At 42.5% G+C, this 14040-nt stretch overlaps 1 protein-coding gene across 1 annotated transcript in view; it reads left to right on the top strand.

The window, feature by feature from the left end:
• Nucleotides 1-14040, top strand: part of atp6ap1a (ATPase H+ transporting accessory protein 1a) — a 20335-nt gene that overhangs the window by 4250 nt on the left and 2045 nt on the right. The window lies entirely within an intron of this gene.

Below are 14040 nucleotides of genomic sequence, written 5' to 3'. Positions count from 1 at the left end.
TAGGAATAGAAAATGGGGGTGGAAAGATGGCAATGTAGAGGTGAGAGGAGGAGGATGTCCTGGTCCAGAGGGATTTGAGAGACACAAAGAGCTGCAACTCCCAGAGGACCCTCCTCCATCAGCCCGCTCTGCTTACATTACCGGCCTGATTAAACTCGTGCACCAGCGAGTAATGTAGCTCTAATATATGATCGCTCTCCCACACACACGCTTCTCACTGGTATTCTTAGTTCCCTATAGGCACACCCCAGTGATCTGTCACACGAGTGGCTTCCATGGTAACAGGGAAAAAGACATATTAGCATAATTTATAAGCACTTTATATTTGTCTCCATTTATCCATTTCTGCGGTGAACAAATGTGTTTTAAATTGGGGAATTTTTAACTGTCTAATCTGATACAAAAACAGTTCATGTGATCAAAAATACAAAGAAATCAGTATTTCTTGACATCGCGTACTCTAGCCCAGAAATACAACAGTGCACCTGAGTCTGATGTGACTTTAGAAACAATTATTGGGAGTACGCAGATTTTCTTGGGTGGACACACGGCCTTCAGTGTAAAAGGATTTTCATGTCACTGTGCCAAAAAGTGCTCGGGGTATTGGATCTGTTATGTAAAGTGTCGACCTGGAGGCTTGCAGAGGAAAGAAATTGCTCCAAAGCAAAGAGCTATGACAGTACGCAGCTCGGTTATGAAAACATATTGAACATATGTTATTGTACTCATGAACAAAAACAGCAGCAGCAATCGTGCATTTGCTGACTTTCCTTATTAGAAGCTGGGCTTTGAGCCGGAAATCTGCCGCTGAATCGCTCTCCTCTTATGCCTTTTAGGAACATACATTCAGCTTAATTTGTGTTCTGGGAAACGTGGCCTGCAATATGGTTTGAGTTTGCCATCTATCATGCACTGGTGCTTTTTCAGTCTAATTTCACAGTCAGTTGGTGTATACTGCTCTTTTCCCTCTGCTCACTGAGATGTGCATCGCGGCCTAATCAGAGATCACAGTATTGATTCCCGGGCACACGCAGAAAGGGCTGTTGCTTGCCACGCAATACAAAGGTACTGAGTAGGACTAATCAGGGCTTATTGATTATCTTATGCTGACTGCTTTCTTCTGCTGTGCAGTTTTCTGCTCAGCACGACTGGTTTGAATATGTGCATGTTTTGTTTGTTTCTGTTCTCTCGCTGCGCAGCTAAAGCGGGCTGGAACATTTGTCTTGACACAAAATAAATTGGGAATAAATGAGTAAGAGTGAGACTGCATTTTATCAAATAATCTAGCCAGACACATTCAATCATGGTGCTATCATAGAGCCACATCCAACATGCGTGCACACACATGGATGCACACACACACACACACAAATGAATAAGGAACACCTGCTCATTCGCATTCATGCACACAGTTACACAGTGATGTGAAAGCAATTGGCTGCAACAGAGGAGAGGCCAACTCCCGGAGTCGGTTGCTAATGGCTACAGGATCCAGGGGAGCAGGCAGAGATGTCGATAATGACAATGTCACTCCCAACCAACCAGCGCTCAAAAATGGGGCAGGACACACACACACACACACACACACACACACACACACACACCAGCATCACACACACACACGCTAAAACTCATGCAAGTCTGTTGGAGCATTTGTAGTTCACACACACACACACACACACACACACACACACACACACACACACGTAGATGCTGAAATGGAAGAGCAATTTTCCTCCTTCCAGGTGTTATTATAGTTGTCAAAAGCAGCTCTGCTGTCGAGGGTCATTTTGGCTGCAGGTCTAATGTTTGAATAAAACATTTCTTTCCCATCTTACCTTACGTGTACTGTAATCAACATGTGATTTTCTTTTTAAGTATCCGTTGAGCAGCTAGCACTGAATGTCCCTGATTATTCTTTGGTTTTTGCCACTAAATGCTTTTGTCTTTTTCTGTTTTTATTTAACTGTATTAAATAAGAAAATCGGCCCTTTTCATTAAGCCTGCTCTGGTTCTCCAGTGAATAATAAGTGCTTGAAACATGGCAGTTCATTTCCTCTTTTCATCCATCAAAGGTGTCAACTGCTTCCCATGTGCACGATTTCCACAGCAATTTTATTTTGTTTCTTTCTTCATGATCTCGCCTCGTTTCTGATCTTCAGCTGCATCACTTTTCACCTGTTATTGCGGTGATATATTTAGCTTATTTCATCAGTCGGCTTGACCGGAGAAGTCCTCTGTCTTACGACACTGCGCACGCTTCCAATGTAAGAAAGGACCGAGCAGACTACAGTGGAGCTCGTGCAGATGATGTAAGGTTATGCAAAATCTACAGGACAGCTGCTCCGTTCCCCTGTCGTGTGGTTTTTCACACAGGCTGTAATATTGATTAAAAAGTGCAAAGATGGACAAAGTGCGATAATGAGACATATTAATTTTGAAGCGTGTTTGAAAGCTTCTGTTGTGTGTATGTACTTTGGGGATGGCTCTGCTGTTGCTCCTTTGTCTTTGTCAGGTGCAGAAAAAAAAAATCAGCGCACATGCACAGAAAAAATGACACTCTCAGTATTGTTTCTCTCTCTTGAATAACCGATCATCCCGTCTTACTGCTACCATACTTTAGTACAGCTACAAACTGGACCCTGATGACTTCCTCCTCGGCTCCTGTGTGCTCCTCATTTTCCGTATGAATGCAGTGAGTCTAGGATGCCACGCTCAGTCCTTCCACTTGGCTGCATGTAGATCAGAAGAATAAGTTCAGTGGTGAGGAAAGACGGGGACAGGAGAAACAGCGAAGGAGGGAGCTGAGAGAGGAAATAAACATCTATTTTTCCTCAAGCTGAAGGAAAACTGATGAAGAGACAACCAAGGAGGCAAAAATGAAAAGAGAGCCGCTGAAGCAACACGTTAGAGGTTGCAGTCCTCCGTGCCTCTCCAGCAGAGCGGCAAAATGAGACATTAGCAGCACAATCGAGCATTTCCGACACTCTTTTCTCCACAGACCAGATGATTAATATCAGTCACGTTTGTGTGATGCTCAACGTAAACCTTATTGTTATCTTAATGAGCCGTGACCATGTAGACCAGCCCTGACTAATGGTGTTAGGCTGTCAGCTGAGTCTAGTCATCATTCAGGAGATAAGTGTTTAGTGAAAAAGCTTTGGAGCAGGACAAAAGGTTTTATAGTGTTAGTGGGTCAGTTCTCACAAACATTTGTGTTTGCTCAACATCTTTGCTTCCAGATAGCAGCTCAGAAATAGTGTTTTGGTTCAGTGGAAACACTTAAACACATGAAGGAATTCCCCTCCAGCTGTGGACCTGTGCAGTTAGTTCATGATACCTGCTGCCCTGCACTCTGCTGTCCCCCACACTCTCCCCCCTCGTCCCTCTTGCACATCTCTTCTAATTTTTTAATTAGGTGTTACTCAAAATATACTTCATTTTTCCAGCTCAGTGAATCAGGGAGCAGTTTTCCAAGAGCAGCTTTGTATTTTGTATCCTGAAGCTCTGTGCTACCATATTTTCTGCTCACAGTCACTGCCGGCTCATGCACAAGTGTTCTATAGTGTTGTGTAATCCTGCTTTAATGGTTCAAGATTTACACAAATGAGAAGCGCAATCTTCACTCACTTCTGCAGACTGTGGGAAAGGTTTTTGCTGATGTTTTATAATGTTGAGTTGAAAGAGATCAGTTCATCCTTTCTGTGCAGAGTGATGTGGGTGCAGTGCAAAACTATAAAACTGTGATATAATATAAAGCAAAAACAAACGACTGTAACTGTGAAATACCAGATTTACATAACAGACGTGTGTGTCATGTTTCATTCATGCTAAATGCTATTGGCAAATATTAGCATGCAGAGACCAGATGTTGCAAGTGAGATGGCGACAACATCCTTTAATCCACAGAACAACAGATGTGTAGGGCACTAATTAGATGCTGGTTCCCAAATGGTTGATAATGGAGAAAGTCCCAGTAAAAACCTGGGACCAGTGAAAAAAAGTTTTTATTTTCAGAATAACCTGCAAGGCTTCGTATTCATCGTATTAACTGGTACATTTTCTTTGTACCAGTTAAATGGACAGAAGTTTAGTACCAGTGTTCTGGACCATTTGTCATTAAAAGAAAATTGTGTTACAAGTAATACAAATTCAGCACATTTGCACTGGGAACAAGTTCATTCAGATAAATAGATGAAATGTAGCTGAAATATTTGCACTTATTGTAAACAGCAGCGCAGACTTCAGTCCTGCAGAAACTTTCGTTTTTTGCATGCTGTGTGTGTAACGTGGTCTTTCCAACAACAGAGAGAAAACCACAGAGTGATAATGGTGCCTACAAAATCGTGATTCTAGTGACATCATAATGCATTTAAGAGGAAATCTTTAGTAAAAACTATAACAAAACTCTGAGACTCTCAGGGAAGTCGTCCTTACCGTAGAGACCGACTCTGCAGCGACTGGTTCCATGAAATCAGATCTGATGTGAGATTAGATTTGCTTCAGTTTTGTGTGACTGATCTGCTGCGTGACTCTGCATACTAAGACATTGATACTAATTCCTGCTCCTTTATTAAACTACGAACTGCTGCCAGGAATACAATCTGCATTTTCCAAGCTGTGGGAGCCTGTGTAAAGAAATATGATATTAATAATGACTATCGCATTAAAAAGCAAGCACAGGCTTAAGAAACGACTCTGACAGCAGAATGATATTACTGATCAAAGAAAGTGGTGTATGCTTCCTTTTAGTCTACAGTATCCTGAGAGCAGATTTTACACACAAGCTGTTTTTTCTTATATTATTCTGGATCTCAGAGGCTGTCCGAGTGCAACTGAAGCTGAAAAGTCCAGCCGAGCATTTCGCCCAATGAGATAAATCAGACAGCTTAATTTGTGCTGCTATCAGGTTGCCTTTTCTCTATCTACCTGTAGGTAGATGCAGTCAGTGAAACTCTGAGAGAAACTATCCTGATCTTCAAGGCCCGCGATGCTGGGAGGAGAGAGGGGGGGTCTGAGCCAAACTTTGTGTCACTCTGACTGTCAGAGATAACACTTCACAGCAGCGGCTCAGTAAAATAAGAAGGGAGAGAGGAGAAGAAAGGCAAGAGATAAAGACGTTTGCTCAGACTGACGCACACACGCTGACTTTTCTTATGCTTTGCTTTTTTAGTTTATTTACTGCCCTCTAACAAAGTAGGGCAGGCATTAATTAACTTTCCCATCAGCCCCCTGGTCTCACACCGCTTTCTGTGTGGACTGTAATTTTTCCTATTTCTTCTCTCTCTGTCCCGTCATGCCTCATGTTGCTTCCTCATTCCCAGTTAGCTTTCAGCCATGTTTCCTCCTTTACTGACCTACAGCGACATGTTTCTGTTCACATTTATACTTTTTCTTCTGTACATCTGAGTTTACAGTGGATGTAAGAATGCCTTAAGTGAAGGGTTTATGTCATGCATTAGGGGTTTAGTTGCATTGTTTCTTGTTAGTTCTCTTTTTTATATATGAAGGACAAATTATGGACAAAACTCAGCCTGTAAAACAAATGTGACCCAGTTCATGTTGTTCTCAGAAACTTTGCCTGTTAGCGTGCGTCCATCAGCATGTTGTAGCATCTTTGTCTTGTTTAGGGACTCACTGGGGTAATTGCTACACAGCCAAACTTCTCTGCATCTTTTGTACTCTCCTAATTACACAGTTTGATTGACAAGTAAAAGTTTCTCTGTCTTGAACCTTCCACTCTGTCTGTTCTGTTTCTACGACAGGCTTGTTTGTTTGTTTTTAACGGAGGCATTTTGAGCTCATTTCTTCTCCAGCATCAGGACCTTGGACAGATCCAACACACCACTAGCTCTACAAGCTACAGCACTAAAAGTCTTGAGTCACATTATTTCTTTGTCTCCAAAACTTTTAGAGATTTCCTTACCTGGATGATTGAGAATGCATCAAGACTTGTTTCTTTGTATTTTGGCCCCAAGACGCCAGACTTTCCTGTCATTTTTTAAAGTGGTCTTGAGCATGAGTTCTCCGGGGTTTATGAGGGTCTTTCAGTTTTTCTCTTTGAACAGTGGCTAATTTTTTTGCTCACTTTTTCAGTCCAGTCTGTTTCCTTGACCATTTTCAATCAAATGCTTTTGTTGTTTGTTAAGACGCTTAACAATGAACCAATGATGTATCTACACATAGATAATTACAAAAGAACACATTTTTAAATTGTTTATTTGGGCATTTTACTACTATCCTTCTTTTCTTTAGCTGAATCTAAAGAAAACTGGTAAGAGAACAACATTTGACAGGCATACAACTGTGTTTTTGCAACAACACAGTGATTCCCAAACAGCTATTAGCCAAACCCAGGCCTCGAGGCCCGGTGTCCTGCAGGTTTTAGATGTGTCCTTGATCCAACACAGCTGATTCAAATGGCTAAATGACCTCCTCAACATGTCTTGATGTTCTCCAAAGGCCTGGTGATGAACTAATCATTTGAATCAGGTGTGTTGACACAGGGTGAGATCTAAAACCTGCAGGACACCGGCCCTCGAGGCCTGGACACCCCTGCTTTAGTTGATCACCTACTAGTCACTGAAGCCTCATCCGAAATGGTCTCAGTGGAGGTGTGGCTTAAAAGTGATGGCATTATACATTCAGAATCAATCAGTCAATCAATTTATTTATTTATAGGGAGTAGGGATGGGTATCGTGTAGGTTTTATCTGATACCAGTACCAAACCGGTACTTTTGAAACGGTGCCGGTGCTTAAACAATGGAGAACACAAACTTTGTCCAAAAACCTCTCATGTTCAGCTGTTTTTTGTAAAAAGATAACAATGTTAGCCTTTTCTGCAGCTATGGGGCATATATGGTATCACTCTTGGCTGGAAGCTTAATCAATGGAAAAAACACAAACTTTGTCCAAAACCTCTCATGTTCAGCTGTTTCCCTCTTTTTCTTTGGTCATTTTAGCCTTTTTGGCCAGGGTGAAGGGAGTATCTGCCATCAAACAAGAAGACAGCCGCATGTAGCTATGATGATGTTTGCTAGTTCACCTTACATGCATTAATGTAATAACGTGGTTAGCCTACTCAACGTAAATTACACACGAACAACATGAAGCTACTCACGCAGAGAAGAACGGCTGCTGCTGCATCATCATCCTCATCATTTCTGCTACACTGGCAGGGCTAGGGGCCAGGACTCTCCTCTTCGGGTTTTTGGGGGATGTTGCTAACTCCGGGTCCGATAACAGGCACCACACCCGCAGTAGATGTGCTCGGTGTGAGGTCTCGCAGCAAGCTATCAAATACGGCGCATTTCTCGGCTTTTAAAAAAACGCTATGCGTCGCCAGGTGTTTCATCAGATTCGAGGTGTTACCTCCTTTGACAGTATCACAGTATCAGCTTAAAGCACTTGTTGCTGCTGAGTTTGCATCTTTTGCTGTGAAGTACAGCCAGACTTTTGACCGCTTCGCCTTGGGCATTTTTAATCTGTAGCTCTGCTCTAAAAGAACGTACGTACCTGGGCCCGCCTACTATCGCTTGCAAAGGTAAAATGATTGGCTAGAATCCAAAGTGTCTGACATCTCAGGGGAAAAAAAGCACTGAAATGTGCGCTGCTTTTCGGTCTGGTTACTACCGTTTATGTCAGATTCGGTACCCATCCCCATTAATGAGCACATTTAAAAACAACACATGTTAACCAAAGTGCTGTACATAGTAACAAAAGTAAAAAGTAGAACAAACACACACAGAGAATAAAACAAACTCAGTCACAATTAAAAGCTACAGAGCAAAAATGTGTTTTCAGACGGGATTTAGAAATGTCGAGTGTTGGAGAGATCCTAGTATGAAGAAGCAGACGGGCGCAGCAATCGTAAAGGCCCGGTCTCCCTGGAGCCTGCTGACAGGGACAACTAGAAGCAACTTATCAGCTGACCAGAGAGATCTGTTTGCAGTATTTTTAGTTAAAAGATCAGAGAGGTATGACGGAGCTAATCCATTTAGAGACTTAAAATCAATTCTACAACGTACTGGAAGCCAGTGTAAACGAGCCAAGACTGGAGAAATATGGTCGTGCTTACGAGCGCCTGTCAAGAGTCGGGCTGCCTCATTCTGAACTAGCTGAAGACGAGCGAGCAGAGCCCGGCTGATGCCAAAATAGACACTATTCCAGTCGTCAGGCCTGGATGAAGTAAAGGGACAATGATCACGAACGCACTACCGTTGCAATAAAAACAATCCTGACTAGAAAAACGCACACAAGGGAACGCCACAGTCATGGATTGGCCTCGCCAGACCTCAACATCACCGCAACAGTGTGGGATCATCCTGATAGATATCAGAACAAAAGCCAGCAAACACCCAGGCTTGTTAGAATCATACAAAACTCTGTTTTTGGTTCATTTTCTGTTTCCATGTACGTTTGAATAAATCGCTGCAGGTATTTTCCATTTTCCCGGCTAAAGACAAAGAAATGAGAATCACTGCATATTTACAAAATGCAACGGTGAGTTTGACTGCAGACGTACTTAAACTTATACTTTAATGGCAGTTTTAAATTTGCTTTCCTCAACTCTAATAATTCTAATTATTGCTGCTGCTTTCCTCATAAAGTGGTTATAGTTGATATTTGATTCAAGCCTGTGTAATCTGATTAAATGCAGAGTTTATCCATCGTGTGTGTCTCTCTTCCAGCTTCAGAGCTGTAAGATGCTCCAGCTTCCACCCTGAAGATATCAAACACTTCATACACACTTAGAAGAACCTTAAAGATAGATTCAAATTTTAAACCTACCTTCTTTAAAATCCTGCCTTTAGAGTTCATTCACACCCGTGTTTCTTGGCCTGTCTCTGCTCGTCTGCCCAGTATAATTTTCTCATCATTTTCCAGTGTGCCTGGATGTTTTGTCTTCTCTCTCGGGTCCAAAGATCATCTCACACCCCATCTGGCCTCTTGCTTGCACTCTCTCCCTCTCGTCAAGTATTCACTTGGCTGTTGGTAATTTACTCGTCACATGTGCCTCATTTGTTTCTCTCGCACACCAAGACAAAGATATTAACACTTTGCAGAATGTGTCGAGTGTGTGTTTCTCTACTGTACAAGGCTTTATTTTATTTTTTTAGGGAGCTGCTTAGCTTGCAGTCTGGCAGTATAAATAGTACACAATAAACTCGGAGCTGCTGCAGTTCCTCACCCTTCCTCCGGTCCTCCCTCGCTGGCAGTCTCGCCCGGTGAGTGTGCATTCTTAATGCTCCCCTGGCCTCTATGAGAGAGATGATTGGTAGAATTAATTGTGGCTGCAGGGCTGAATGGGAATAAGTGAGAAAAAAGGCGCGATGGGGGAAGGGAGGTGGGGGTGTCGGGCTGGTTTTACTGCTGTGTTTCCTCCTTACAGCCTGGCACCAGAGGATGTTGAAGTTGTTTATGTGAACCCACTCTTTTTGTCTCTCTAGATTAATATCAGATCTGAGTTAAGTCGAGTCTCTTCGCTTTTATAGCTCAGTTTGTCTTTCTCTTTGTTCGGGATTTACACCTGTGCGCTTGCAGGGAAGAGATAAGTGGAGCTAATACAGCGGCAATCATAATGTAATGGCCTTTTCAGCTCCCCTGGCAGTAATGCCATCAGAATATAGTGTATATTGCACAGCGAGGTGTCGTTAAATGGGATAAATGGACCTTACAAAGAAGGACATGGAATTGGCGTGTGGAGAGGTTCGTGTGTGTTTGTTTTGGGGGAGTTATGGAGACAATGAGAGATGATATCCTCCTGACAAACCGGTCAGTCGTCTACATGAAGCGTGCGACAGCGTAAAGGAAAATAAAAATTGTCTGAACTAAAAACTAAATCAACAAATATATAAAGAGTTGATGTAGGGAGGTGTGCGGGTATGTTCCTGTTCTTGTCTCCAAATCTTGCTCGTGGTCGGCGAGTTAGAGGGTCTCCATGAAGGATTTATATGCTGGCGGTACAGAGTCGCGTCATAGAACGCCTCTATGGGAATATAAGAGGTTGGGGGTGGGGAGTGTGTGCGTATATGTGTGTGTATGCATGTGTGAAGTGTTTCAGGGGTGAGTGTGGTAGGGTTGTGGGGAAGCTGTCTCATCATTTATTTATACAGTCTACAGAAGAAGGGGTTAGCGGCGAGGGGGGGGCTGCCTTCTGTACACCGCCCGGGGAATACTGCAGGTCAAGAGTTGTTTTTCTAGCTACCAGCGCAATTCTTTGTCTGAAAGCGTGAAGCCAGTGAATCAACACAACATGCTGGACTGGATCTCCTGTTCTAATGACATGTTGTATCAACGTCTGTCTCATGAACGCAGAGAAACTCAGTCGTTCCTCTGGCTGCTTCCTGGTAAAGCTGTTGACAGTGGCTGAGACAGCAACACAAAATGTGCTTGGGTTGCTTCATGTTCTCTGATTAGAAATTGATTATATACACATATGATTGTTTTGTTTTTAAACTACAGACTGGGAAAATATTTAAAATCAAGACCTTTGTTTGAAAACCTGGGAACAGTTTATACAAATTGCCTGTTTTTTCGGCTTTCCTGTGTATTTTCTTTAAAGAAGTTGACCAAGTCCAAAATAAGGACAAACAAAGCCACTGTGTTTTTAAAACTTCCTTCTTACATTGTGTGATCAACACACTTTAATCTCTTGAAAATGGAAAGTATGTGCAGCGATTTATTGCAATGTGCAAACATACGTGGAGATACAGTGTGCAGGCCAAAAACAGTGCACAGGCTTGAAAGTCACATTTTCATATGACCACCTTTATTCTTCAACACAGCCTGAACTCTGTTAGGGAAGCTTTCTTCTTGAAGGACATTCAAAGCTCTTCTTTGGATGTTCGCTGCCTTTTGTTCCATCCTATGATGATCCCACACCGCTTCAGTGTTGTTGTGGTTTGGGCTCTGTGGAGACCAATCCATGACTGCGAGTGTTTCATTTAGTGTTTCCTGTGCAGGTTTGCTTTTACTGCCTCACGGTGTGTTTGGGATCATTGTCATGGTCGTGCATAATTCCATCAGTTTGGGAAAGATCCCCAAACCGTGACACAGGCTCCACTGTGGTTTACACCCAGTGTTGGACCGTTCTCCTGACTTCCTCCGTACACAGTGATCTGAACCAAAAACATTTGCCTTCATCACTCCATAAATCTTGTTGCCACTGATTTTTAAATTCAGTTTTTTGACAGATTGTTACTTATGTTACTTAAAAAGTCTCAAAAGATACAATTTAATTTCTTTGCTAAGTTGTCTGTCAGCTGCTACATATGTTTGTATCTTAAAGAAATAAATATTCCTCAGAAAACGGTCAGGTACAGGACTGAAGACTATCAGTGCTCGGCTGAAACAAAAACTTTGGACTGCATCAGAAAGCCTTTTAAAAGAAAGTCTGACCCCTTGGAAGCAAAATATAGTAAAAAAAACATGGTGGTTGGCTCAAGACTTTTGCACAGCACTGTCTGTTGTTGAGGTTTATTGTTTGTTTTCTGTGCATTTTCACTCAAGGTTGAGAAAAATAAATTTGGGCCTCATTGCCGCTGAGAGCACCGAGCACCGCTCCTGTTTTACAGCTGTTAAATGTTCGTAAATCTAATCAAACCATATATTGATTTTTCTCCAGCTTTGGATAAATTACAGCCTAGAAAAATAGTCGTCATGTAGCCGTGAGCAAAATGAGAAGCACGGCTGCAGTAAATTTTCTGTGGTGATTGGTCGGGTGTATAAACGTCTTAATTACTGACTGAATGTCCTCACAAATCCTCTGAAGGTCCCGTTCGGTGCTACAAAAACAGAAGACACTAGTGTTTATTGCTGAGACCTGAGGTGTGTGGACAGAAGTAATGCACACAGTGCTCAGCAGGACACAAACACGCAAGAAACAAATAACCAGGACATCCAGGATTACAGTGGACATTGTGGCGCCCGCTGGAAGACGGCGTGGAGAGGGGTGCACCTGTCCTGCAGGTGAGTCACAGAGGGCCGATGCCATCTCCACAAAAACAGGAAATTATAAAACAGGCAGAATGATGCTTAATTGATGAATACATGCATATCATTGGAGCACAACTTACGTAAAGATGTTTGATAACACTTTTTATTTCTTACTTTAAACTTTCGTGAAGCTTCTTCTTCGTGTAGTGTAGTGAAAGCTTGTGAAGCCATCTCAGCTATGAACCGTCCAGACTCGAGATAATGAGAGAACCCACTGTGTCGCTGACAGAGACACGTCGTTAACATGAACACTGACAGCACTGATTAAATCAAAGATGCGCAACGCGCCGCAGTCGTTGTATGACTTTCAAATGTTCCCATAATTAGGTTTCATTGGGTTTCTTCAGCAGTGACACGTGAAGCACGTGAAATGTAACTGTGAGGTGTAAACAGTACTCATGTATGCTAATAAAAATGGAGTGTGGGTTTGAGAGGAGCTAGGTGCCAGGATCCCTGCAGCAGCAGCGAGCCTGTTAGTGAAGCCACAGTTGTGAGGACGCAATCAAAGATGAACCCTGCTCCTGCTGTTGCCTTTGTTCCTACACATCACAACACCTCACACAAAATGCATCAGCATAAAGAGCGTCTCTGTGTGCTAGGTTAGCAGAAAGCAAAGGTCATTTCATAGCCCATCTCCTACCTGAGAGCTGCCCTCACATCTACACTTTCATGCAGCACAGCTCCTCTCCCACCACCACGCTCGCTCTGTTAGTCAGAATCCAGGGTGGAGAACATTTCGCAGTGTATGTGGGCTTAATTCACCCAAAATGTCTCTGAACATGTGATTTAGTGCTCGACACGCTGATTAAAGAAACAAATGTTATTCTTTCATTCATCAGAATCACAGGTAATGTTCCTGACACCACAGGAGGGTCGACATCAAATGTATTCGTATTTTTAAAAAAACATGGCAAAATATTTTGTCTCTTAAGTGACGCCAGTTTGAAGTCTTCTGTACAAACTGCTGGTTTACATAAAAAGGTCTTGTTGGAGTTTATTTTTAAGAAAAGGTTTTTATATATATTTGGTTATTTTATACCTCATGCTGAATGATTCACAGGTCACTAAGCGCTTTACTGTGTCTCTATCCTTTAGTGCTCTTCCATGCAAAGTGTTCATTAGCAGGCCAACCTTTTACTTTGAATTACATTACAGCTCAGTTCGCTGCTCGCCTGCAGGTCTGAGTGAAGGAGTGAGTTGGATCATTAGTCATTGTGCCATAGCACGCTGGCCAGCAAGGTACTCGTTCAGCTAAGCTGCTAATACTAGCCAGCCGATTGGTCAGCATCCATCCATCCAGTCAGTGACCCCATCAGCCTGCAGGTGCTGAGGTACCTGAGCTGCAACTGGACCTGAGTGATGAGACAGACTGGAAACCATCTGCTTCTCTTTAAGTCACTCTTCTTCTGTCCACCTTTCATTTGTTCTTTAGTAGATTTAGTCGATGTTTTCTATTCTTCTGGTCTCCACTGTTCATACTTAACTTCCTCTGTAACATAAATATTGTCTTATTTTGCAATTATACTTACTGTACCTCAGTCTGTACCATAATCTGGCCACTTTCTCCTCCCCTGCAAACTACAGTGCATGAAATCTGCATATTCATTCATAAATAAACCGGATGCAGTTCTTTGTTCACGTGTTGCCTTGTTATGATGTTATGATGATCTGGTTTGGAGGTTTTGAGTTAGAACTTCTTTTACACGCGCCGTTTTTGTTAACATGGACGCTATTTTGTCAGCAGGTGTTCCTCTCTGGTGCTTCAGAGGATTTGTAATTTTACAGCTATTCATATTTTCACCTGTCGAATAACCTTTTAATTAACCTATCCATTGATTATCTTTGTGTGGTTCTGTGCAGTTTTTCCATTTGTTTTTCTTGTAAAACGGTTGGACTTTGAAACTTCTGTCGAAGATTGTTTCACCTTCACAGTCTCATACGTGTGTGTGTGTGTGTGTGTGTGTGTGTGTGTGTGTGTGTGTGTGTGTGTGTGTGTGTGTGTGTGTGTCTGTCTCATCGGTGTCATATTCATACTGTAGCAC

Source organism: Haplochromis burtoni, unplaced genomic scaffold (assembly GCF_018398535.1).
Source record: "Haplochromis burtoni strain Fernald_Lab_line unplaced genomic scaffold, NCSU_Asbu1 Contig_133, whole genome shotgun sequence".
Taxonomy (NCBI): domain Eukaryota; kingdom Metazoa; phylum Chordata; class Actinopteri; order Cichliformes; family Cichlidae; genus Haplochromis; species Haplochromis burtoni.
The sequence above is the reverse complement of the archived record's forward strand: the minus strand, read 5'-3'. Positions and strand labels throughout refer to the sequence as shown.